We start from the raw sequence: 6,000 nt of genomic DNA on the forward strand, positions 1-6,000 counted from the left end.
TTGTAGCATTTGCCAAAGGAATATTATGAGAGTGACAGGGAAAGAGAAATGTATTTGACAAGATTTCAAGCAATAGTGGAAAAAACGAAAGCTGTACTTGATACACTTCATTTACAGCATGATAAAGATCAGACTTTGGAAGTACTGATACTGAGCATCAACCATCTATCCCACATCTATACATTTCTTCAGGGAAAGATGTATGCTGCTAGAAAAAACATGCCCTCGGGTGAGGTGGTTTGGTTATTTCTTCTAGAGGATACATACTGAAACTTCTACTCTTAGCCTCTTAGCTCCAGACTAGAATCTTTAGAGGGCGTGTGTTTTCTTACATCTTTATAAAGAATGGGACCAAATTTGGCCTGAGAAGCATATTACTCTGACAAGCTGGAAAATTAAGTTGTAAAGATTTAAAGTTATATACAACAGCAGACAAAATAAAAATAAAAAAAAAATTTTTAAAAAAGGAAAAGCAATATTTCTGTAAATCTAGTTGTCCTGGCCAGTACTTTAACCCAGAATTCTAAACTTTGTGGTATTACTGTTTTTTTATTAACTAATCATTATTTATCATGACCAGAGCTATATCTTTCTACAGTGTTTTGTTTACGTAACTCAAATAAGGATTTTCATAGTGCAAAAAGATTATGAAAATGCCTTTTCAGTGGTTAAAACTGGCAAGAATCAAAGGAAATTCCACAGCTCCATTAGGTTGCTGAGCATGTATGCCAGCCCAGATGATCAGTGATGCTTTTGACCATGGTTTATGAAGGCAAAGACTTTAAAGGAACTTCTCATACACATAGAGCTCTATTTTCAACTATTATTAAGACCACTAAAAATACTGTCCTCTGTAAAGGAGTTTTGCCATAAATGGGATCATAAATGTTTCTCGGGCCTGTTACTGTTTATTTTACGTGTTCATGTATCTCCTACCCTATTATATGCATATATAGCAGGTATCACCATATTGACAAAGAGTGTTTAGAACCACTGAGTTTGGAACTGGTCCTCTGAGCCAAGCTGTTCTTTCGTTGTATCTTTTTTTCCCACACAATTCACCAACTAAGGAAAGCATTTTCAACTTACATTTGTAGCAGAGGGATTCAGAAAGTTACAGATAATTCACAGGCACCATTTTGAAAGGCAGGCAAGTAGAAGGCAATAAAATAGAGGGTTGGAGTGAAGAGAAGGTGGCTGGCAGATATGTAACAGCTGCAGCTGCCAGCAAGGCTGGAGGGAGGATTCAAGTCTGCAGATATGCTGGCTGATGGCTGGAAAAGAAGACAGAAGAGGATGCAGAGCTCCAAAGAAGGTTGATGGGAATTAGCTCTGTTTAAAACATTTGTAGAATGATAGGAGCATACGCTGTATTGAAACCAATTTATCTCTATTGCTAGACTTGTTATTGCAAACTGTAAAGTGATGCTATTCATGAATACACATTTTTTCTAAATCTGCTGTTCAGTATGCTAAGCATATCAATCAGATGTACCATTGTCAGTTAATTAACATTTGATTGCGTTAAACATAGGGTGTTGAAGAGGAGGTTTCTTCTCGGAGGGGGAGGGGTATCAATGTTTGAGTCCTTTGGAGGGGAGGGACATGTTAATAATTATCCTGAATTGCAAGTAAAATCAAACTGCAATCTGTGTGTACATGTCTCCATACCACTTGTCACTCTTACAGTAAGAGGGGTAGACAAATGGAGCAGGTATTTCACCAGCTTAGTCCTTAGCCATATATCCTGCATATAAACTTCTCGTATGTCAAGCAACATCCAGAAATGGAAAAGTCACTGTACTAGACAAGTGTAGAAGAAAGGCATGAGAGAAAATGGAGAAGGGAAGAGAGGGAGAAGAAGGAGAAGGAGAAGAAGGAGTAATAGGAAGAGGGGAGAGAGAGGGAAGGATAGAGGGATAGTAAAATGGAAAATTGAGTTGTGTCTACACTATGTATCTATGACTATTTGGTAGCATTTTGTATCACGACATGATAGTATTCGAAATAATGAATGGTTTGGTAAAGACAAATCTACCTTTCTTCTTCACCCAGCCACATAAGACCAAGTCACTCAGTAATGGATTGGTAGTGAATTTAGACATAATGGAAGATGATACTGTACTCCTTTACATGATATATAATTATCTGTGGAATTTCATTTCTACAGGAAATTAATAAGTCAAACAGCTTAGTGAGATTGTAAAGAAGCCTAAATATAGAATAAGCAGCTGTGCTAAGATAGCAGGTTAGTTCAAACTAATGACAGTGAAAAGCAAATTTCATTCTCCATGTTGGAAGCTGTTGTCTGCTGAAAGAACAGGCAAATTTTCCCAAAACCTACATAGTAATGACCAAAGCAACATGGAAGATTTCTGATTTTCTCCTGGGCAATTAGAAATGGACCCTGACAGACATAAAGTACAAAAAAAAAAAAAAAAAAAAAAAAACCATAGAAAATGCCTGCATTTCTTTTCCTTCCTCTTCATTCTTTCTCTGAGATATGATATTTCAGGAAAAAAATATTTCAATTACTTGACAAGCTATTGTGCTGTGGTGTAATTAAATACGTTTGTTTGGGTAACTGTAACCAGCTTTCTATATGCCATATGTAACATATACATGGCTACTTAGGAGTTAACTGTGATAAACTATATTTCAATCATGAAAATGCTCATAATTCAGGCCACTTGGATGACAGTATTTCAGAAGAATAACCCTTCTTTAATCATACACTTTGATGGAGGAATGCTCATAAGCACAACAGCGCAGCTCAATTCTTTCCATGAGGACTGACATCTTAAACTGCTCTAAACAATGAATCACCTTGTCAAATAAAGTGTGCAATGCAAAATCTGTTTTCAAACTCATCTGATATAATGACATTTACAACAACGTGTTTGAGGTGGTAAACCGACAGTAATAGTTATATTTCTCTTAGACTTCTATTGCACTTCAAAAGTTTTATGCAATCATATACCTTTTTTTTTTTTTAATTCAAGAAAATGTTGCTTTTCTTTCTAAACTTTAAGAGTCTTTAAGATAAACAAGCAGGGAATTGCATTTTGTGTACAACTGGAACTCTTAATTTTAACATTTCCTTAGAAAAAACTGTAATGTCAATTGCAAGCTAAACTTATAAATTCTCATCTGAAGATTGAGATTGTTCTTTTAGAGTAAAATACACATTAAAATGTTTTTCTTGTGAGATTTCAATGGCAATCAACACTATTTATCTTTCTTGATCCGTATCACTATTGTATACTTACTAACGAAATATCTCTGCACAGATTTCTTAGGCTTAGTCAAATTGAAAAGCTGATATGAAGAAAGTCCTTCTTAATCTTACAAATCTACCCTTGGCATTTTATCATGTACTCATGAGATTTATGGAAGGCTAAGAAAGAAGCATTTTCAGGAACATCCTTCCAGTCACTCCTGCCACTACCAGACCAATGTACTGGGCTTTCCTCCTCTCACCTACTGCAACTGGTGAGAGGGCTGAGATTTCTTCAAAACAGGTTTGCAGCTGAACCTTGGTTTCTGTGAGCAGTGGCTGGGATCTCATCCAGCCTTCTAAAAAGAAGGTTTGATATGACATTTTTAGAAGTATTAGAGTTGTAGTTATTTAGTATCAGTAACAAATATAGATCTGGTGCAGTAGAAAAATGAGCCTCTGCTTGACTTTCAGCACTGGATATGTGTGTTGAGCTGGAAAACAAAGGTCTTAAAAATGTGGGATAAACTATGCAGACACTGGCAAACAGCAACTGACAACTCTTAATAGGAAGGAAGGAAATGACACATCAGGTAATAAGAAAGTAGAATTTGGTAAGTGATGGAGACAAGCCATGGAAGAGATAATTTGGTGAGATCTGCACAGAGAAGAAAAACATTTCTGAAGGTAGGTGTGGACTACTAAGGAAATTGTTGTAAATGCTATGGTTGTATACTTGCATCTAAAATTTGGTTAATTGGTAAGTATATCACCTTTACAATACTAACTGCTGACTGATGTAATTGATAAAATATGTCCTCATCTTCTGTATCCTTACCAATGAGACCTCATAACAAAATGTTCAAAAGAGCATCTTACTGAAAATTTCTTTTCCAAAATTCTTTTTTTTTTTTTTTTTTTTTTTTTTATGTTATGTTTGTATTATTATTGTGCCTTGCAGAAAAGGTGACTATGGGATAAATTTTGGAGGAGTATCTGTTTGTTATGAAAAGAAGAAAGTAAACAGAAGCCCATCAACACTTCTTCTCTATACTCCTATTTGCAAACAGACCCATGGGACACTTCTCTTCAGCTAAATTTAAAAGAAGGAAAATCACATTATGACATTCTTCCATTTATTCCTATCCACATTTAAAAACAGATCCAAAGTCCTTTTGATGTGATAATCTTTGCAAGTGGAGGCCATGCTGCCCCTCCATAAGGATCCTTACTGGTTCTGAAAATGGAGCTCTTGCTGTTTAATTTACTAGTGATGCCTGCACAACCAAACAGGCTACAGACTCTAATTTTCTGTTTCTCTTATCAAGGAATTAGATTTGAAACAGGGAAAAGACCCCTGAGTATTTCTTCCCTTGCTGTGTTTGAAACTGCAAGTTGGGTAGTGAGGCCTTGTATTCACAGGGCACAGATAAAGAAATAAGTGGTAATACAAGATACAAGTGTGGGGAGCTGGATGAAACTGGGAAACAGTCACCTAGAAGGCAATGATGTGACAATGAAAAAAATTCCACTGTGGCTGCAGAAATAGCCGGTCCTTATGCACAATGATTTTCCATGATGTAGTTGGCAACCAGAAGCAACTACTCTGGACTCTTAAAATGCTGACAATGTTTAGATGAATCTGCTTATAGAATCAGATGGCAACACCTGTCTGAAGTGTGACTAACTTAAAAAAACTTGCAGCACCTCTCCTTACCCTAAATTCTTAAGCTAGATTGCATACTGTGTGCTTAAAAAATACATAGCCATTTCTTTGAACTCCAGCAGTTTCATCCAGGCTATGCTTTATCTTATATCAATGCTTTTGATTAAGTAACAGTACGGCATTTTGAATGTGATAAGCTTGCTGTGGTGCTGCGTAGTATGTACCAGACTGTTTTTTCATCATTTAAATCTGGATAAAGAAATCTGCTTAAAGGTTCAGTTCCAAAATTGAAAGTTTTGAACTTACTTCATGATAGATCTTTACTTTTCATTGTTGTTAGTTTCTTTGAATCTGAGTATTGAATTATATAATAAAATACACATTTAAAACAATATGCAAATGCTTGTATATGAATTTCTAACAGATAAATAATCAATTAACTTCAGTTAACATTCTAATTTTTATATTTTTTTAATTGCATGACAATTTGCAAATATTGTTGCCAATACAAGATCTTACAGAACTTCCAAATTGCATGCTACGTGTCCTATAGCATGATCATGGAAAAACAAATTACTGACAGGAAAAAGCCTTTAAATGCACCAATCACATAAATCCCATAGATTAGATGATGGAATGGTGCCCACATTTGAATATTTGGCCACTTTTTTGAGGCTAAGTTTTTAATATTTTTTAAGACAGGAAAATGGAGAAGGTATTGCACTGTTAGTTTCTTTGGCAATTTCTGAGTTAAGAGTGTTTACGTAATACAATGATGAAAGGCTTAGCTTTTATTAGTGTACAACCAAAAGCTTTAATGCTTTTATATATGTAAAACTTTTTGTATATTTCTAGTGCTTGTGTATGAACTCTGGCAGCTGAATAATTCAGTGATTCCAAAACCGTGCACTTAGTTTTCCTTCTTCAAACCTCGTTGCTCTCACCATAGCTAGAGTAGCCCTACTTTTTCAAAAAATAAATATTCTCGCCCTCTTCCTCTTAAAGACACAAAAAGCAGAAAGTAAACACACTGAAGAAAGTGTAAAGAAAAGTGTGTCTCAGAAAAGGAACCACTATGGACTCTCCTTAGCAATGATAGAAGAATAGCTGTCTTTGC

Source organism: Phasianus colchicus, chromosome 5 (assembly GCF_987193195.1).
Source record: "Phasianus colchicus chromosome 5, bPhaCol1.hap1.1, whole genome shotgun sequence".
Classification (NCBI taxonomy): Eukaryota; Metazoa; Chordata; class Aves; order Galliformes; family Phasianidae; genus Phasianus; species Phasianus colchicus.